General features: G+C 46.3%; 1 long non-coding RNA gene across 1 annotated transcript in view; it reads left to right on the top strand.

Moving 5' to 3' along the window:
* The window catches only part of LOC114688941, a 64,012-nt gene extending 42,100 nt beyond the window's left edge, over positions 1–21,912 (top strand). Inside the window, exons 3-4 of the long non-coding RNA XR_003733824.2 lie at positions 1,548–1,629; positions 21,460–21,912. This is a non-coding gene — a long non-coding RNA (uncharacterized LOC114688941). The remainder of the gene's footprint in view (positions 1–1,547; positions 1,630–21,459) is intronic.
* The last annotated feature ends 131 nt before the right edge of the window (positions 21,913–22,043 follow it).

The raw sequence follows: 22,043 nt of genomic DNA, 5'->3' as shown, positions 1-22,043 counted from the left end.
CAAACATGTCTAGGTCTGTGTCCAAAGAAAACAGCAATGAACAGCTTACTCTCCTTAAGTGAAATGCCAGCCTTTTAATTCTTGATGAGTATTACATATAAATATATACACTATAATGTTCATGCCACAGCTACTATGAGATTTAAATGGGAGCAGTCCATAATTATCTAAGATGCGCTGTTAGCTCAGAAACATGCACATGCCAGACTGTGTCTAACCCATAAATGTTGCATAAACATAATGGGAAGAGAGCTTTCTGTATGCCAGCTATTATTCAAAAACCAGTATTCACACTCCCACCATAAAGTAGCCATCATGACTGTGGTATTGTACAGTTGAGGAACAGGGTGTTGCCCAGAGAAACACAGCAAGGAAGTAGTCAGGACTTAAAACTAGCGTCTCTGGGCTCTCTTGTCTGTGCTTCTCACTGTGATGGACACTCACTTGCCAGGAGAGTGAGGTGGTGTTCATTTGGGGACCAGGAAGGATTCAGTCACTGTGAAATACTTTTTCATCTAACTTGACTGGATTTTTTTTTTTAAACCAAGTGGTTATGTCTTCAAATTGGAATTTGTCAGGCCAAGTAAATACGTCAGCAAACTGATAATGTCTAATTTTTTACTGTGTAGTGCATGCTCTAAAGAGGCAAAGATGTGTCCCCAGAATCGGGGGAGGCCAGGTAGTGTCTGCTTCCAATTTAGAGGAAGGTTTAGAAACATTAGCTTTATCATAACTATAATCAGAAAGTAGGGGAAGTGAAAAATAGGAAGGCGTGGCAGTCACAGTGAACTGACCTTAAATGTGACCTTGGCTGTTATCCCAAGTATTACCCAGAGGTTTTCCTATGTAATAGAGGCACCTAAAATTAAAGCCATATTCTGGATATTGACAGTAACCACCCAGTTGGTCTGAGTCCTATTTTGAGGAATAGTCATGGGGTTTGAATCTCTTCTCTTGTAGCATCAGTAGGGAACTTCAAGATGACTGCAAACTTTGCTACCAAAAAAGAGAGGGAGGAAGGAAAGAGGGGAGGAAGGAAGGATGAAGGGGAGGGGGAAGGGAAGGAGAGGGGAAGGGAGGCAGGAAGTGAGTGGGAAGGAAGGAAGGAAAAGAGAATCTGAGACCATTGAACTTGGGGTATTTTTGGAAATGTCCTTTGTGAAGGGGAAATAAAATCTTCCAAACTGAGAATTCTATGAAATCATCAGTCTGTAGCCTGTGCTGGGTGAGTGGGAATAATGTCAGTGCTCATCACCACCTCCACCTGAGGGTGTCTGATAAGGATGGACACTAAGGGCACTTAGCATTTAATCTTGTCCAAGGTCGGGTGCTTGTTTTCATATTTTGTACTTACACTGTGCTCTCAAAAGCATTTTCTGTGATAAAAATAAAATCGCATGCTATTTTTAAATGCCATCAGCAATGGTAATAGGCTGTAGCTGTGGTTACGATGCGGGGTTTTGTGCAGAACGTGGCGGGCCTGAGTGCATTGGCCTGCGTTCACATACAGCAAAGGGCATTAAGCTCTGCCTCCCTTTCCCTCCTAGATTCACAGTTTCCCATCAACATCGTGGCTGTCAAAAAAGACCATGATTTTCTTGAAAGGGACCTTGTAGAGCCTCTTTGCAGGTAAGTCGGACGAGTGAAGCACCTTTGACTTACGCTGCTTGCCTGGGTCTGTCTCCATTTGGGTAGCACGAAGCTGAAGGTTGAGTTTAGCGACTAAGGAAACATTCACCGTGTGGCCACCATCCCCAGACGAAGGTCCTGGTAATCTGAGCATGCTCAGTTCCTGTTTCTGTAGAGTTTAAATCAGAAGAGGGGGCTTTAGACATTAGATTAGGGAAAAAGAGAGAGGAAGGGGAGGAGCGAGGAGAAGACAGAAGAGGAAAGAAGGGAAAGAGGGCTGGGTGTTTCAGGGTGTGTTAAATGCCGTTTCAAAAACGTAACCTGAGATCAGAGCGGTGACTGGACAGCACAGATGAGGTGGGGAAGGAAGGAGTCAGGGAGGGCAGGCATCGCCAGCGATGTCTGAGACATCCTTTGTGCATGTTCAACTTGACCTAGGCTTGTTCACTAAAGTCAAGTGGTTATATCTTCGAACTGGAACAGGTAAAGCCGAGTAAACGCAGCGGCAGATTGACGTATTTCAACCTTTATTATGTGATGAATCCTCTAAAGAGGCAAAGATGTTTGTGTGAAGGATCCCCTCCTCTACACACCTCCCAGAGCGGTGGGAGAAGCCCAGGTGAAGAGATGGAGGTCTGAGCAAAAGAACAAATAAGTAACCATTGAACTTTGGTCAATAATTTTTAAAGCCAGTGGAATCTATAGTCCTAGGCAAATTCTGACATGAAAAGTTAACCGGGTCTGTAGAACGTTGCAGTTGCCTGGCTAACACTCTGGAAAGAGATCAGAGCTGGGGTAGATGTCAGCTGTGGTTCATTATCACTCTTCAGGAAGCATAGAGAGGACTTGGAGATCCCGTGCTGGTGATCCTCAGTCCACTGCTCACTCTTGAATTCCGGCATTTGATAAATAAGAGTATTTAAGAGGAAGTTAATGATGAGCACAGCGAAAATAATCTTAGGCTTGTGAGATCCCCAATATCTGTTTTTGTGTTCAAAGCTGCTCACTCCCTGTGTCCTATATGACGACAAAGTAGCTTTGTGTTAATGAATAGTCTCTACTATTCACAAAGACAATCCTGTGTATCTGCTTAAGTTTGATGCATCAATCCTGTCCGTTAAAAGAGAAAAGAGGTCTTTGGATCATAAACATGGGAACTGGCTGGCCCAACAGGTTGAATACCCTTGCTGCCAAGCGTAACTCCCTGAGTTCCATTCCTGGGACCCGCATGGTGGGAGGAGAGAACCAACTCCCAAAAGTTGTCCTCTGACATCCACACATGCACTGTGGCGTGGACACACACACACACACACACACACACACACACACACACACAGTCAAGTCATAGATCTAAATGGATGAGGGCCGTTTAGGCTAGAAAACAAATAAGCACACAATGCCCTAACTCTGTGAGAGCCTGTGAGGTGAACGGATGATTTCCTTGGGATCCTTCAAAAGCTCTGACTTGGAAGAGCAGCATTTCCTCTTCTCCTTCCAGAAGCCACACCTGCAGCGTGAACAGACCTTCTGACAACCGCTCATTCCACATAGGACAATCCAATTAGTGCCTCAGGCTGTTTTTCCTTTTGCTGTTGAGTACATACATTCCTGTTGGCTGACATTTAAAAAAAAAAAATTCCCGGGGCTAGAGAGATGGCTCAGAGGTTAAGAGCACCGACTACTCTTCCAGAGGTCCTGAGTTCAATTCCCAGCACCCACGTGGTGGCTCACAACCATCTGTAATGAGATCTGGTACCCTCTTCTGTATACATAATAAATAAATCTTTAAAAAAAATTCCTATTTTTAAAATTATATTTTACTATCTTTTTCCATTGAGTCTTCCAAATTTTGTTTTCTGTAAAATGACTTGTAGCATTATGTTTATACATGCATATACACACATATGTATATATTCAAAATGGACTGCTACTAGTATGTAATCAAGGTTTGGAAAAGCTCCACCTGCCGCCCCTGAAGGCCCTACTTCCTCTCTGTCCTTCATGTCCACCCCAAACCCTGGCAACTACAGATGTGTTTCCTATGCCTACAGCTTTGTCTCCATCAGGGCATCACAGATACGGCACGGGACAGCATATGGCTGTTTGGCCCGGCTCCTTTCCCTTGGTGCAGTGTTCTTAAGATTAGTTCATGTTACTTTCCGTTTCAAAAATGTATCCCTTTCCATTGTACGGACAGACTTCCGGTACCCAGTGCGACACTTGGACATTGATGTGTGTGGGTTTGTTTGAGCAGAAATGTATATTTCTTTTCACTGAAATCTTAAGAATGAGGCTGTGAGGCTCATGACAAATCTGTTTTAACTTTATAAAGAGGCAGTGACTACGTCAAGTAACCCTGTTATTTTGTAAATCCAACAACATTTATGCGGTCCTTTGTTAGTATGTTTTTGTTTTGCTCATGGACATTTTAACAGTTGTCTGTCTATTATTGCGTTGTGACTTTTAATGTGCATTTTCTTAGTGACCAGTAAAACTACACATCTTTCCATGTCTTACCAACCTATCTTTTCCTGCAAAACATCTATTCAATCTTTTTCTCATTTCTAACTGAATGATGTTTATTGTGGAGCTTGGGGGATGTTGTTGTTGTTATAAATACCTCTTTCCTCAGACGATGCATTTTGTCAATGTTTCCTGCCAGCCTGGAGATCCTCTTTGCAATGTCACAGAATGAGGGTTGTTGTTTTTTTTTCCTAGCCAAGTTTATTTTGTCCACATTTTAAGAGTGTATCTAAAAATGTCTTTGCTTAAATAAGGTCGCAAGGACATTATCCTGTGCTGTTTGAATCTGAGTTAAGTACGGGCCTGGGCCAAGAGTCATTCATTAGATTCATTGCGTGTCCACGTCTAATTGTTTCAACTCCCTGTTGAAAGGCCTGGACTGCCACCTCCCTCAGGTCACTTTGACGCGTGCCTGTGCACTTCTGTGTGTGAGGTGTGGCATGGCACGTGTGCCACAGCGCTTGTGCAAAGGTGGAGGACAGCTCGCAGGAGTCGGTTCTTTCTCCCACGTGTGGCGCTGGGGGTCGAATTCAGGCTGTCGCCCTCGGTGGCAAGCCTTTGCCCCTGGCCGTCTCACTGGCCCGAAACGTGTGTGTGGATTGGTAGTCAGTACATGTTTAGGTCTCCTGACGTTTACAACAGCAAACTGTAGTTCACAGCCCAGGAAATGGTCTTGGTGATACCTAAGAGTACGTCATTCTGCCCGAGCTGTTATTTTTACATCCCGTTTTTTACCACTAGAATGCCGTTTTTATACTTTCTTTTACATCCTGTGAAATCTTCTAGGCCGTTGTATTCACTCTCTTGAGAAAGCATTTGGCTGGAGGGATATGAACCTCGGCTCTCAGGGTGCAGGAGCCGCGGGTAGAATGGAGGCCAGAGGAAGAGTCACACACCCTGGGTGGATCAAAGGAATCGAGGAGTAGGTTGACAGCCAGAGGTGGCTGGCTGAAAAGCAACAGGGGCAGGGGGTTGCTTTTCTTCTCCGCCTTGAGTTCCACACAGTCCAGATTCCCTGCCTCGCGAGCAGCGGGAAGCAGCAGGTCTCCCACCAGAGAAGAATGGCAGTGCTCCTAAAACTTGGAGATTAATGAGCAGTTAATTAGAAACTTGCCTACTCAGAGGGTGAGTCTTGATTAATGCCGAGTGAACAGTAAGAGGTGAAATCTCCCCCACACACACACTTTGTGCACTGTATTCACAGAGATAGTGAATTTTCTACTCTTTTTTGATTTTTGAAATCGCCTGTTTATTTGTTTGTTTATTTGTTTGTTGTGTGACAGGGGCACCACAGTGTGCATGTAGCAGAGGACACATTTCAGGAGTTGCTGCTCTCCTCCCACTACATGGGTCTTGGGAATTGAACTTGGGCCCTCGGGCTTGGCTGCAGGCACCTGTACCTGGCAGGCACCGTCTTGCCTACCCCTCTGCCTTATGTTTCAGCCTTTTTGAGCTGTACGGTTCTCATGCTTGCTGGAAACGCTGAGGCCCTGCAGAATGGTGAAGGGAGTCAGCGAAAGGGCGCGCCTTCCAGGGAGACAGAGGCAGGCAGGAGAGCTAGAGTCGCCTGCAAAAGGGTATTCACCACAGGGGGGTTATTCGCCTGGGTAGACAAGCAGTTCATGTCTCGTGGCAGCTGTGTTCTTTCTGTGTGGCTGCAGGAATGCGGCAGAGAGGGCCGCGTCCAGCAGGCTCCGTGAGGACAATCGCTGCCGGCTGCAGGCTGGAAGAGCCCCGTTTCCAGCACGCAGCAGTCACCGTTGTCACACTTAATTCTGTTTTCCTGCTCGTGACTGAACCGCGACTGAAAAGTCTTTTCCCCCACGTGCCATGAGAAGCTCATTGCAAATCCAGTTGTCTGTGTGAGCTGGTTGGATCCCAACTCTAGGGGACACCTTGAGGACAGGAAAGGTGTCAAAGGAGCTTGCCGAGTTTGTTCTTTGAGGCAGATCGCAGCTCTGGGGAGGTGAGACGCTCCCTCCTCACTGCAGCTGGGTGCGGACACAGGCCTGGATGCTCAGACATGACCTTTGAGTTCCTAAATTAATGTGAAAACAGTGACTCGTTTGCATAATGTGTGTCGTTAATTGATGTTAATTAATTACAGTCGATGGCAAATGAGGGCACGAGCTGTGTTCACTGCCGTTTGGTGACGGAACTGGTTCTGACTGCCCAGTGCTGCTTCCCCTGTGTGTTTAAAAGGATGAGAAGTGAGGAGGAGTCTCCAGAAGCAGGGAGCGGCGATGGGGTGATGCAGGGGGGAGGGTGGGAGGGTGTACTGCTGCACACCCCTGTTTGATCTGAGTGCGTTGACCTTGTTAATGGTAAATGTAAATCGTTTCCCTTGAAAAATACCTGTCACCAGGTGGTGGCGGCGCACGCCTTTAATCCCAGCACTCGGGAGGCAGAGGCAGGCGGATCTCTGTGAGTTCGAGGCCAGCCTGGTCTACAGAGCGAATCCAGGAAAGGTGCAAAGCTACACAGAGAAACCCTGTCTTGAAAAAACAAAATAATAATAATAATAATAATAACCTATCATATAGGGTGCTAGAGAGATGGCTCAGTGGTTAAGAGTGCTTCCTACTCCTCAGAGGACCCAGGCTCCTACATGGTGGCTCCCAACCGTTACTCCAGTACCAAGGGATTCGACACCCTCTTCTGGCCTCCCCAGGTGCCAGACACACAGGTGATACAGACATACATGTAAAACACCCACACACATAAAATAAAATGATGATGATAACTGCCTTTGTGCAAGCTGATTATGTCACTCACGCGCACGCACGCGCACGCACACACACACACACACACATACACACACACCACTTTCGTACAACACAGCCTGTACTCTTTTTTTTTTTTTTGCATAGGTGACCTTTGACCCTGCTTTCCTCCCACACCTCAGCCAATGTCCAGAGGCAGTTCCTGGATTTAAGTACTAGCACAGGGGTGATTTCTCCTGCTCTGAGCACTTGGTGGAACAGCCAAAAGGGAAAGCAGAGGGAGGCGCGGCTTTCCCTGTCTGTCCATGGTGACATGGTGACAGTCATTGCCTACTTCAGACTACATTTCTACTGCCCTTACCACACCCCAGACACCACAACGCCGTCTAAGCATGGCCTGAGACTTTCGAACGCTCTCGAGTCTTGGGAATTGCGTAGCAGGGTTGTGGATTTGGCGTGGAGCGTCCACTCCGCTCTCCGAAATCTGTGTTTGCCAGACTCTCAGCAGCAAGTCCTTTCCCACGCCCTGGGGCCCCAGCACATGAAGGGAGGAGCCCCCATGACCCTGGGTCAGGAGCACATCTTCACTGGCTTTGGTCCCTGAATGTCTTTGAAGTTCCCACCCAGGACGCTCCTTGGCTGACAGGGTTCCATCCACCGCCCTGACAGGAGCCAAGGGTAAGAAGGTCAGGCCGTTGGAATGAAATCAGAATGGTCTGGAAGAGATGACCGCCCATCTCGGCTTGCGATTCCTCCCATGCCTTTGGCAGGAAAATAAAACATATCGCAGGAAACCAGCCGTTAAATCACCGTAGGAGACCCCGTGACCCATCTGAGGTCTGGCCGTGGAAATGTCAAACATGAGCCTCAAGTATGAGGAAGGAAGGGACCTACTGTTTTCCTACGGTCGCTCAGGGAGGAACAGACTGCCTGTGAGTGTCCCCGGGCTTCTGCACGGCGTGAGTCAGGACCTGACAACCTGCACCGCCTCTCACACTGACCCTGCCGCTCTGCTTCCACCAGGGCCGTCCTCCTGCCACCAAGGCACCGCCTCAGTCTGACCGTCGTCCCTCAGCCCAGAATCCTCTCGCTCCGCCTTCCCCTCCTGACCTCGGCCTGGCCCCTGCCACGGTCCTCGGAGCTCTGAGGGACTTTCTAGCTTCATGTCATGGACTTCAACTTACTCAAATGGCACGTCATGGATACAGGGCCTTGTGGCAGATGAGACTTAAAAAAGTATTTGTTAAGTTGAACCGGGGCTTGGCAGAAATAACCTTTCAGCCCACCAATTACCATATTGCTTCTTTGGTTAGAAAATGTTATGATGATAAACTCTCTTTTCTCCCCCAGAATAGCTTACAGTACTGTCCTTTGCTGACGACTTCCTCCTCCCTCTCCTTCTTCCCCCTCCTTTTTCTTCAGGTAGGATCTTACTATGCAATCCTGGCTGGCCTGGAACTTGCTATGTAGACCAGGCTAGCTTCAAACTCACAGACATCTGCCTGCCTCTGCCCAGGGCTAAAGGCGATCAGCCCCACACCCAACCCTCACAGACTTTCCTAAGAGAACATTCAGTGCCCGCTGGCCTCCAGCTCTCAGGACCCACGGACCCACACACTCTCAGCTCTCCCCCGCCTACTCTACACCGCCCTCTCCAACCACTGATTTTACCAAAGGAACGTGAAGCTTTCATACCATTGGTTCTTTCTTACATACGTGGCACAGTTAACCAACTGCTTCCTCCTTTGCTGAGTGCAGGTTCTTTGGATCCTAAGGCGCCACCTTCGGCTGGTTCCCGCTGATCTACACTGGCTTTTACCTTCCTGAGCCTGGCTTCCTTCCTTGGCCCCAAGTCCTAACCACTGGGCTTCACCAGGGTTCTGAATTTCTTTCCCCAGCTTGCTTGCTTTTAGTTATCGTCAGTCCTTGATATCCATGGCGTCATCATCCCTGTATTCAACCAACCTCACATTAAACCTAAAACAACCGCTTACATGATGTTTACATTATGTTAAGTACTGTAAATAATACAGGAGTGATTTTAATTATAGGAGAGGATATAAGAAATTATATACCAATGCTGTGCCATGTTCCATGAGGGACTTGAGCATCAGAGGACTTTGGTGTCTGCTGAGAACTCCTGGAACCAATCTCCCAAAGATATAGAGGGTCTACTCCGTTCCATAGGCTTCACACTTATCATCTGTACTCCACTCACTCTCAGGTGGGTCTGGATGCCACAAAGGCCCTAAATTTTAACATAGGCAGACCAGAGCTCATCATCTTCCTCATATCCCTCTCCCCACCGACTTGCATATTTTACTGTTGTCTACACTTGACAGTCCATTCACAAAAACCTGAAAGCTGAGACCTGGCCTCTCTTTGCCTTCCTATCTTCCATATGAGCCAATCGTCACATCCTGCCCTCGTATGGACACACCCCGTGCTCTCTCTTTTCCACTCTGCCGTCTCTCATTCAGACTTCTCTTCTCTTCAATTGAAAATTGTTTTATTCATATGATCTATTCTGATTACGGTTTCCCCTCCCCTAACTCCTCCCAGATTGTCCCCAACTCCCCACCCACCCAAATCCACACCCTTTCTTTCAGTAGAATACAAACAGGCACCTAGAAAGTAATAATAATAATAATAATAATAATAAATAGAATAGAATAGAATAAAACCAAACTAGAATAGGACAAAACAAACAGAAGAAAAAGAGCCAAAGGAAAAGCACAAGAAGCACATATTGATGTGTTTGTGGGTCCCCGGCAATGGGACCAGGACTTATGAACCGGCTTTTTTGAGCCCATTCCCTGTGGTGGATGCCTTACTCAGCTTGATGCAGGGGAAGGGGCTTTGGCCCCGACTTGGTGTGCCAGCCTGTGTTGGCTGCCCAAGGGAGGCCCTGTCCTCCATGAGGAGGGGGTAGGGAAGATGGGGTAGGTGGGGAGGGCAAGAGAAGGGAGGGAGGGGGAACAGGGGTTGGTATGTAAAAGGAAAGAAAATTTTTTAAATAAAAAAAATTATTATATTAAAAAAAAGAAACATATAGATGCAGAGACATACATGTTCCCACACAACATAAACACAACACATAATATATAAAACACAAATACAACACATAATATAGGAAAAACACAACATAATGTATAAGCAAAATATTTATAAGGTTAAAAAAAAGGCACAAAGCATTGTGAGTTTAAAAAAGAAGAACTTCATAAAAATATTGAGTTTGTTTTATAGTGGCCATCTACTGCTGGACGGACATTGGGCCCACCCTTAAATGTGGTTTGAGACTCCTCGGGAGAAAACTGATTTTTCATTTGCTAGCAGTTATCCATTGGAGATGGAAGCTGGTGCCCACCTGCCCCTGTCAGCACTGGGGGCTTATGTGGTACGGACCCGAGTGAGCCTTGTGCACGCTGTCACAGGGTGTGCACCGGCCCTGCTGTGTGCGGAAGGCCTTGTTTCCTGGGTGTTCCCCATCCCCTCTGGCTCTTACAACTTTCCGCCTCCTCTTCCACAGGGTTCTCTGAGCCCTGAGGGGAGGGATTTGATGGAGGCATCCCGTTTAGGACGGAGTATTCCGAGGCCTCTCACTCTCTGCACATTGTCCAGTGTGGGTCTCTGCATTTGTTCCCGTCTGCTGCAGGAGGAAGCTTCTCTGGCGATGACTGAGCAAGGCACTGATCTATGAGTCCAGCAGGATGTCATTAGGGGCCATTTTGTTGCTGCACTCACTTAGCAAAACAGTAGCATTTGGTTTTCCAATGGGCCCTTGGCCCTCTAGCCTCAGGTTCTTGATTACCCAAGACGCGTCAGGTATGGGTCCATCCCATGGAGTGGGCCTTAAATCCGATCAGAGAGGGGTTGGTGACTCCCACAGCTCTGGGCCACCACTGCAACGGTGCATCTTGCAGGCAGTCACCGCCGCAGATCTCAGGGTTTGCAGCTGGGTTGGTGCTGACCTTTCTTTCTCCTCTGGTGGTGTGCAGACTTCCTTCCAGGACCAGCAGGTGGCGCACACCTGTGACAGCGTGCACAAGCTCACACGGGTCCGTACCACATAACGCTTGGTGCCTACCAGCCTGATTTCTCTGGGTTCAGTGAGTTGAGTAGGTGCCGTCTTCAGCAACAGGGCCTTACCCTCAGTTTTTGGAGAGAAACCGATAGCCTTGGCAATAGCCTACGTTGTTTGGGGCTCTCCACGGGGTCCCTTTAGCCAACAACTCAATGAGTGGGAACCTAGAAACGGAGGTTCCACTTGGTGACTTGGGGTTTTGTCTTCCTCATTATTTGTTGAGTCCATTTAGATTTCTTTCTTGTGTGTACATGTTTTAAGAAGCCTCTACTGCAGTCGATTTCCAAATAACCCTCAGATAGCTCTTCGCTTTCGCTGTCCCTCCCCGTATTTCCTCCCTTAGCCTTTCCCCTCCCCTTTAGCCTCCCATCCCAGTTCCCCCACCCTTCCATCCAGGATTATCTATTCTATTCATCCTTCCCAGGGTGCTCCATCCCTGCCCACCCGGACCTCACTCTGTACCGAACCGCTGTATGTATACGGATTGCAGCCTTCTCATCAAAGACTTAACAGCTAACATCCACATATAATTGAACACTTAACATATTTGTCCTTTTTGGTCTGGATTACCTCACTCAAGATGATTTTTTTTTTTTTTGCTAGCTCTATTCATTTATCTGTGAATTTCATAATTCTGTTTTTTTAACAGCTGAGTAATATTCCACTGTGTAAATGTACAGCATTTTTTTAGCCATTCTTCCATCAATGGACATCTAGACTGTTTCCAATTTTTGGCTTTGTGAACAGAGCAGCAACGTCTGATTCGGATTCTTGCAAATTTCATTTCAAATGATTTATTTTCTTTTTATTTATGTGCTTGTGTGTGCCTGAATGAGTTTATGTGCACTAAGTTCATGCAAGTGCCCACTGAGGCCAGAAGGGCATATTGGATGCCCTAGAACTTGAATTATATGCCATTGTGAACCACCTGTGTGGGTACTGGGAACCGACCCTGGTCCTCTGCAGAAGCAGAGTGTGCTCTCCACTACTGAGCCAGCTCTCCAGTACCTCATCCAGATTCATGAGCCGTCTCTTGACTGTCCCTCCTGAATTCATTCTCCATCCCACCTTAGGTATGTGTCTAAGAATGGTGATATTCCCTAGCATAATTTCCTTCAGTATCTCCCCAATGTCCACATACTGGCCCTAATTCCTTCATTCCAGTCCTCATGGTCCAGCCTCTGCCTCCCTCTCCAGACTGACATTCCTAGACCATATCATCCTATGTGATGACTGTTTCCTTTGCCTGCAATTATCTTAGACTGGGCAGCAAATTTCTTAGCTCGTCATAGTCTTGCTCACATATTATCTTCTTGGTCTGGTGGACTCAGGAAGTGACTTGCTTCTTCCTCTCTTTATCATGCTCGCAGCCCACATGGGACTGTGAGAGCCTCAAGGATAAGAACTATCTTTTGTCCATCTCTGTATCCTCAGCGTCTTCCTGGGGCACAGAGCACACGCCCTTAGATAAATGAATATCAGCTTTTCTCTCCACACCAACTTCCCTAGTAGAACCCCAAGTTTGACGCTTAACCTGAAACCGCTTCCTTCCCCTTGGGTGACGAATTAGCCCGTCTATAAGATAGGACATCAGCAGCAATGATTTTGTGACCATTTCTCCTGAAAGCCTTAGACTGTTTTATTTGCATTAATAGCTAAACCCAGGTTGCTACAAGCACAAAGAAGGTTTTTCTCTCCATGGGTTTTCTCCTTCAGTGGAAAGTGAGCCGGGAAAGGACTGCCAGGAGCTCTGTTTTCTGGATTTTACTAAAAATGATTCCTCAGTAGACAGAAGCAGTAAATTAAGGAGATAGGACCGACTTCTGGGTATCACTCATGCTTCACTCCCTGCGCAGACGGTCCTCCCGGAGGCCTGTCTCCTTGTCTGAAAGAGGCAGTGCAAATGGTCCTGGTTAGATGGGCTGTTACCTTCACGGCCAGTTGACTCATTTGGATTTGCATCTCTGCTTGGCCACAGGAAGGCAAGCCAGGTACAGTTTGTAAGCTCTCATGGTCAGTGCTCTGGGTTCTGTTGTTCTGACTGCGCCAAGATGATCACGGTAATCTGAAGACACCCATAGACTTGTGTAAATGATGTTCATATAGAACGTCCTTCTAGGATTTCCAGGAATAGAAGAAGAAGAAATTGTGGTATAAGCTCAAGAGAGGCTCCAGTCCAGTAGATCTCTCTATTCATGGAAGGCAAAATGCATTCTATAATTGAAATTCTCATTCATGCTGAAACAGACTGCCAGCAATCTCTAATAGACCAACCCAGACCATCTGAGAATTTGTCTTATTATTTATGATTAAGTTTAAATGGAAGTAAATACCAGAACCACGTATTTGTCCTCACTGAAGGTTGACTTCACTCACACCAGAATTTTATAGCAATTTGATAGAGTGCAATGAGTGTTTCTGGTATGTGATGTATTCTCTTACCTACAGGAGCCAAATCTGAGAGAGACGATTCTGTCATCTGCCTCTCCAGTGTATGCCTCCTCCAGGCCGTGTGCTGAGAAAGGTTAGCCACTGTCTGCTTCACCTCACGTGAACAAAATCACAAGCCAGTGCAGTATCAAGCCATGAAGAAGCGCACCGTTTCAGACGGCCTTAAATGTATTTTCCTCTGTCATGCTCTACACTGGTGATTCTCAACCTTCCTGATGCTGTGACCCTTTAATACAGCTACTCATGTTGTGGTGACCCCCAACCATAAAATTATTTTTGTTGCTACTTCATAACTGTAATTTTACTACTGTTATGAATTGTTTGTAAATATCTGTTTTCCAGTGGTCTTAGGAACCCCTGTGAAAGGGTCATTTGACACACACCGCCCCAAAAGGGGTTGTGACCCACAGGCTGAAGGCCACTGTTCTGTAAGAGTCAGGATGATTTATGTACAAGGTGACTGAGATTGTACCCAACATTTCTAAATGCCTCCAATGATGATAATTTTGCACATTAGATTAAGAGCTAATTAGCGTACTTTGGAGGGACAAAAGACATACAGACCCCTGAGCTGGAGAGAGTGCCCATGTAAATCCTAGGTAGGCATGACTACCCTTCTGTAACACTAGCACACAGGGCACACAGATAGGGGAGCCCCAGAGCAAGCTGGCTTATCTGGACTGACTGGGTTGATCAGCTCTGGGTTCAAATGACAGACCCTGACCCAATATATAAGATGGAGAGTTATCAGTGGAGACACTCAATGTTAACTTTTGGCCAAAACACACACACACACACACACACACACACACACAGGAGAGCACATATATACACATGCACACACATACACATGCAAAGAAAAAACTCCAAAAAAGAAATACATATCACTTTATATTCATAATTTCATAGTCTAATAAGTAAAATTAATAACGATAATAAAAATCATACCTTTTCAGTTGACTGTTTTAGAGCACTTTGAGGTTCATAACGAGCTTGAGCAGGAAGCCAGCGCCCCCATTTGCCCCCTGCCCTCACACACATAGTGCATTTCTACCACTATGAACATCCCCCGAAGGGTAGGCCCTCTCTTCCCCTGCAAAGTACACAGTGTACATTACAGCTCATGCTCTCTACCTTAATTCTGTGGTTCTGACAGGCATGCAATGACACACGTCCACCACTGTGGCATACACAACTGCTTCACTGCCCTAAAAATCCTCTCTTCTACCTAGCATCCCTCCATCTCCCTAGTCTCTGGCAACCACCGGTCTTTTTGCTATCTCCATAATTTTAACTCTTCCACAATGCATTATAGTTAGAATCACAATTTACAGCCTTTTCATATTGGCCTTTAATACCCACCTAAGTTTCCTCCCCGCCCTCCGTGTCTTTATATCTCATTTCTAATTATCAACATTCCGTTGTCTGGTTGCGTCGTCGTTCATCTTCCCGTTCACCTGACATCTTGATTGCTCTCAAATCTCACCGATGAGGACTAAAGTGGCCGTAAACACCAAGAGCAAATTTACACATGGAAATAAATCTGAAAGCTATCTGGGTGGCTACCAAGTAGTGTGGTTGCTGGATCGAAGGTTGTTTCCGCAGTAAGAAACTGTTCAGCTGTGCTCTGAGGTACCCGAGCCATTTCCCATCCTCGCCAGCAATGACTGAGAGTGTCTGTTACTCTTTCTCACCGACATTGTTGAAATATATAGTGGTAGCTCATGGTAGTTTTAATTTGCACTTAACGTGATACTGAACCCTTTAAATTGTGCTCTGTTTCATTTTTATCTGGGTGTGAGTGTGCGCGCACGTGCACGCGCGCATCTGCCCCTGCCCATGAGTACAGTAACTGTAGGCCAGAACATAGTGTGAGAGCCTATGGAGCTGGAGGTAAGGATGGTTGTGAACTTCCCAGTGTGGGTACTGGGAACTGATCTCAGGTCTTCAGGGAAAGTGGCAGGGACTCTTAGCTGCTGAGCCATCTCTCCAGCCCAATACGGAGAACGTTTCAATATTCCCACTGTGTCTCTCTTTTTGGCTAAAGATAATTCACCCATTTTTAAACTGGCCGTTTGCTTTCTTATTGTGGATGTCAGAGTTCTTTACAAACTCCATCAGATATCTTTCATAAATATTTCCTTCCAGTCTGCTTTATCGTCTCATCCTCTGTATGAGCAGAAGTTTTAAAATCCGATCACTCGCCTGCACCTTTGATGTTGAATCCAAAGGGTCATCATATACTCGGGGCCATCTGAATTTTTCTCCAGTTTTCATCTTTTTATTTTACGGTTGCATGTTTTTACACTTAGGACTGTGTCCCATTCTGAGTCCATCTGTATCAGGAGTAGAAAGTCTGTCTGGAGTCACTTCTTTTCCTGGGATTGTCTAGCTGTTTCAAGACCATTTGTTAGAGGATTCTCTTGGATCTCTCCTGGCCTTGGCCCCTGTGTAAAGGCCGGGTGACTGCATTTCTGGAGTCCGATTGCCACTGCGAGTCCTATCACGCTGATCTAGCTGTTGGTCTCCTTTTCCCAGTGCTCCCCAGCCTCACTGCTCTTCTTCCCTGGAAAGCTTGAGCTGGGAGACGGCCGGGCTCCACCTCACTCTGCTCTGCCAGGAGTGTGTGGCAGCCCTGTGTCCTTGGTCCCTCCTTAGAGCGGTTTTTTTTTTAAAGATTTATTTGTTTTATTTTCTGTGTCTGGGTGTTTTGCCAGCACGCATGTCCATGCACCATGTGTATGCCTGTTGCCTCTAAAGTTCAGAAGAGGGTATTGGTTCCCCAAGAGCTGGAGTTGCAGATGGTTGTGAGGTGCCCGGTGGGTGCTGGGAATCAAACCCAGGTCTTCTGCAAGAGCAGCCAGTGCTCTAACCGCTGAGCCATCTCTCCAGCCCCTATTGTCAGTATTGTTGATTTGAGCCTTCTGGCATACATGAAATAGTATTTCCTGATTTTAATTTGTATTTCTCCCATGACAAACAAATGTTGAACAACTTTTTGCATGCTTATTATACATTTTTATATTATCTTTTAGAAGTATCCCTTCACAAAGTTAGACCATGGAAAAAAAAATAAAGTTGTTTGACTTACTGAATTTAAGAGTTATTTGTATATTGATAGAGTGCTTTAGCAGATATTATATATAGATTATATAATGTTTCCTAAATATTTTCTTCAAATAGAGAATAATTTTAAGTAAAGATATATTTTTGAGTTTAGATGTGTCTAAAAGACCAAGTCTGTGGAGACAAATCTAGTTCCAGCTTTCACAAATAATAAAATGTCTCCATATATCATGAATATAACGTATATTTAAATGTGTAGTATAAGAAGGATTAGACCTTTGATGTTTTTGTGCCTGTAGTAAACCAAAATCTTTTTCACAAAGTCCACTGATTTGTTTGTGCCTCCAGCCACAAGGGAGGAACAAGTACACTAGATAAGTATATTGTATAAACAGCATGCAGTCCTTCCCTAAACAAACCCATGGAACAATTGCCAAAGGACAACAGGAATGCCTTTTAATTAACACACCACTCTGAGGTGGAACTGGCCAGGAAGACCATCTGCCAGTTGTAGTCACAAATCCAAGAAGGCAGCGTTTTGGCTGTGGACATCCTGATCCGGAACCAACGCGTGTTTGGTTTGACACCATCGTGAACGCACAGTCAGTGGGTAAACTGTCAGTGACGTGACTGAAATGAAGAGAATCGTCTTCCGTGTATAACTGAACACGTGCTGGGATACTCTGAGAGCGGAAGAAGTTCCAGTGCACAGCATTGGAGGGAAGGCCGGTATTGCCTGACTCAATGTGGGACAAGAAGAGATCGAATTAGGACCAAAGGAGAGGCAAGACTTGAAGGATATCGCAGTAGCACTTACTTGACCAGATTCGGTGTGCAGCGCCTACTGAGCCTGAGGGTTTAGTCCCAGGCTGACTTCTCCGGTGTGGACGCCTGTTGGTGCTCAGTCAAGACGAGACGGTAAATGGGAGAGGTGGGTTTTGGAAACAGCGCAGGGAGTTCAGTTTTAGCCTTTGAGCCTGAAAAGCCTGAAGGACCCCCACAAACGGGCAAGAGCAGTGGGTGGTTTGAAATGTAGCTCTGGGGCTCGGGGGAGAGGGGATGGAAAGGAGATCGCATGTCGTCAAAAGTCTGGTATACTCTGAGATGATGTAAGGTGCTTCCGTATGCTCATGCACAGTAAAACAAGATTCCTTTGGTTTGAATCCTAAAGACACATTGTGATATGTGCTCTGTAGAGACTGTGTCTACACGTGTTAATACGCAAGGGGTCTGTGCGGTGTGAGGTGGGAAGTGATGAGAGGATTCATAGTCTTAAATGCCGAAGATAATGTTGAGCTGTACATTGTCGTGACAGGGCTTCACTTAAAAGAAACTATATAATTTGGTAATTAGAAAGGCATTAGTAAAAATCAAAAAATAAAATAACTAGAAACAACCTGTGGTCGTTTGAAAGTAACTGGCCCCAGTAAGCTCACAGGGAGGGGCACTATTAGGAGATGTGGCTCTGTTGAAGTGGGTGTGGCCTTGATGGAGGAAATGTGTCTCTGTGGGGTGGACTTTGAGGTCTCATATGCTCAAGCTTCACTCGGTGTGACGCTCAGACCACCTCCTGTTGCCTGTGCGATCAAGATGTGCCTCCTTTTCCAACACCATGTCTGCCTTCATGTCCCCATGTCCCACTGTGATGATAATGGACTAAAACCCATAAGCCACCCAATGAAATGTTTTCCTTTATAAGAGTTGCTGTGGTCATGGCGTCTCTTTACAGCAGTAGAAACCCTAACTAAAACACAACCTGAATGTCCACCAGCAAGAGAATAGATAAACCAGTTATATATCATGATATGAAAAACTATTCAGCAAGTAAGTATGATTATTAGTGCTGTACTTACCAACATATCAGTCCTAAAAACATCAGGCTGAACAGCAACAACAAGAAGCCATGCACTGAAAAATGCATGCCTAGGGGCAGGAGAGATGGCTCAGAAGTTAAGCTTACCTGTTGCTCTTCAGAGGACCCATGTTTGGTTTCTAGCACCCGTGTGGTCGTTCAAAAATGTAGTGACTCCAGTTCTAGGGAATATAATGCCCTCTTCAGGCCTCTGTAGGTACTGCATGAATGTGGTGCACATACACACATGTAGACACTCATATATATAAAATATTTTTAAATGCATGCTATATAATTCCATTACTATGATGGCCAAGGATAAGCAAAACTAACGTCTGGATGATGAAAGTCAAGGCAAATGCCTCTGGGAGTTGACACTGTGATTGGTAGGTTCAGCAATAAGGAGCAAAGGAGACACTTCCAGTGTGAAGAAATATTCTTTACCTCTCTTGGCTGCTTATAGCAGCCAGAGGAAATGTTATTGATCAAAAATGAGATTACTGTCAGCCAATGGTGGTACACGCCTTTAATCCCAGCACTCGGGAGGCAGAGGCAGGAGGATCTCTGAGTCTGAGGCCAGCCTGGTCTACAGAGTGAGTTCTAGGACAGCCAGGGCAACACAGAGAAACCCTGTCTTTCGAAAAAAACAAAAACAACAGCAACAGAAGAGCTAATCACTGAATTTACTTGCTTCGAAAACACCCCACCAACTTTCAGAATCATCTCATCCTTTACAACATCAAATGTCCACCCGGAGACCTAGAACATTTATTTCCAAAGCAGGAGACTAAATCTACATAGAAGATTCAGTGTGCTCAGGAAACGAAGTCTAACTGATCTGTGGAGAAATTCCTAATGGAACTCCATCTTCGCTACGGACTCTGTGATATTCAAGAATTAGCGACAAGGGTGTGGGAGGCTAAAAAGGAGGCAAGTTGTTTGAAATTAGATGGAGAAGTAGGGGAAGTCTGACCTGTACCCCTGGGTCTGTTCCTGGGTAATTTATCTCCCTCCCTTCAGCAAAATACAAGTTGATCCCCAGAGAAGCCAAGGTACGAGGCACAGCAAAGTGGGTTCTCTGTTGGAAACAGGGCTCGCATGACAGTCTGCCCACATGCTGAACATCAGTGTCCCCAGGCCTTGTGTACTGCTGGGCTCGAGGACAGAAGACAGCGCACTTCAGAGGGGTCTCAGCCGTAAGAAATAACCGGAACTGAGAGACATCTCTCCAAGGGAATTAAGTTCATAGACCGTCTGACAGGCTTTAGATAATTGGAGATATTTCGAATAAACACGAGAATATTAAGTAAACAAACTCTATGCACATTAACTCTAGGGACAGTGAAAAGTTGAAAGTGAAAGGAAAATTATTCAAGTATGATACGTGTGGGAATAGAACTTTATGGCTGTAATAAATATCAAGTATGGATTTATCCAAAACGTGTGATACCATAACACAGCTCTATGCAGATCGGGCAATGGGTGGGGGATGGGGATAGAGACAGAAAGAAAATGAATCCTCTGCTTCTAAAGAACAAATTCAACAGAGAACTAACCAGACTGGAAGGTCGTGAAGTAATGGTGTAAAAATGGTTTTAGAGATAAATGAAAGCGTTGCAAGAACTGCCCAAAGTGCGGCAAACGGACAAGGGGCGACCAGTGACTCCTGAGCCACATGCGAACCTTTAAAAAAAATCAACACAAAATAATGAAGGTGTTGGCCAGGAGACTTCACCAAAGTAAGACTTAAGAGTAAATGAAGCCGGGCGGTGGTGGCACACGCCTTTAATGCCAGCACTCGGGAGGCAGAGGCAGGAGGATCTTTGTGAGTTCGAGCCCAGCCTGGTCTACAGAGCGAGATCCAAGAAAGGCTCCAAAATTACACAGAGAAACCCTGTCTTGAAAAACAAACAAACAAAAAAAAGAATGAATGAAACTGTTGTCAGCAGTTAGGAAGGAGATGCTGGGACGCTGTAAGCGACCGTGAGAAGCAGGATTGGAGGGTGCTGGTAGCTTCCTTGGTTAATTAGAATTAGAATGGGCTGTAGAGGAAAAGCAGTTGAGAGACTGAAGAGTTCGCTTTGAAAAACAAAAGCACCGTCTTTCCCCTGGAAGCAGCCAGGCAGCAAGGTAAACAAACGCGGAGGAGATGCTGTTTACCACAAAGGAAAGGAATATTACAGGAAGGCAGGGCGGCTATCGTTTTGTTTCTCCCTCTCAGTGGGCAGCAGTGGCAAAATCATCCTCAGAGGGAGAACTGAATCTTTGGTGGTCTAGGTGGGAGAGCCACAGGGGGCGGGGAAGGATGGGGAGGGGGCGGGAGGGATGGGGGGCGGGGCGGAGGGGGCGGGGCGGAGGCGGCGGGCGGGGGGAGGGGCGAGGGGCGGGCCGGGGCGGGGACTAGAAGGAATTCTGCTGGGTAGCAAATTTTGAGAGGTCCAGCTGAGGGTGAAAAACCAAGTGTATTTATTAGTTGGCATGCGCTGCCACTGCAGAATGCCAGAGACCTGGCAGCTTAACAGTGGGTTCTTACTTTTTCACAATTCAAGAGGCTGGAAACATCAAGGTCAAGAATTTGGTTGTTGGTGACCTCCCCCCTGGAGAAAGCCTCGGTCTCTGTCTCTCCTTGTGCTGAAGTAGTAGAGAACAAGCCATACATACCCTGGTGTCATTTCTTACATGAATGATAATCCAGGATCGGGGTTTCCCCTCATGGCCTCAGTTGGCCTTAGTGACATACTCCACAGACAGGGCTATGCCTTCAACAAACAAGTTTGTGAGAAGACACAGTGGGAATAAACTCACTGTGGTGTGGAGGTGTTTTCCCGGTATACTCACTGCTGCAGAGCAGAGAGGAAATAAAAACGTGAGGAGGGGTCTATCCCAGGACGGGGGCCGAAGTGGACAGTGGCATGTGCCGGCTGGTGAAAGTCTAGTTAATGCTGTCTGTGGTTTCTAAGACAGGAGGAGGAGCCAGAAGGGCCTGGGTTTAGACAGGAAAGGGTCAGGAAACCACACTCATTTTTTGTACTTTCATGCCTCGCCTACACTGGTTGACCAAAAAGCAAGGAAGGTAGCAGACCGGAGGAAGTGTGCGCCCATTAGAATCATCCAATTCTCCTTCTTTTCAGACGACTTAATGCGTTGAACAAGTGCGCCTCGATGAGACTTGATGTGAACCTCCAAAGGAAGAAGGTGGGTGCCCCTCCCGGAGACCGCGACCACACCAGCAGAGCAGTCTGCTCTCACAGGCTGGGGAACATGGGGCTGGAGAGCCGGTTCAGTGGTTAAGGGCACTTGCTGCTCTTCCAGAATATGGGAGTTTGGTTCCCAGCATCCCCGTGACTGTCAACAACACCAGGTCCAGGGGATCGCATGCTCTCTTCTGGCCTCCAAGGACACACACACACACACACACACACACACACACACACACACACATCTGTAAAAAAAATATATCGAACCAAGGCAAAATTCTCATGTGCCCACCTTACTGTCTGTTTTGTTTCCAAATATCACATCTTATTCCCACTACTTATCTGTCTGTTATAAGACCTACTGAAAGATGCATTTGGCGATTTCATTGTTTTGGCTTGTTTTAGTGGTTTTTGTTTTGTTTCGTTTTTAATCAAAAGGTTGGGATAAAGAACTAAGTATGTCAGTTCTTTGGCATCCCCTTTCAGAAGGCTGCCGGCTGTAACTGTCAACCCACGTG

The sequence above is a fragment of the Peromyscus leucopus genome, chromosome 23 (genome assembly GCF_004664715.2).
Source record: "Peromyscus leucopus breed LL Stock chromosome 23, UCI_PerLeu_2.1, whole genome shotgun sequence".
Taxonomy (NCBI): domain Eukaryota; kingdom Metazoa; phylum Chordata; class Mammalia; order Rodentia; family Cricetidae; genus Peromyscus; species Peromyscus leucopus.
The sequence above is the reverse complement of the archived record's forward strand: the minus strand, read 5'-3'. Positions and strand labels throughout refer to the sequence as shown.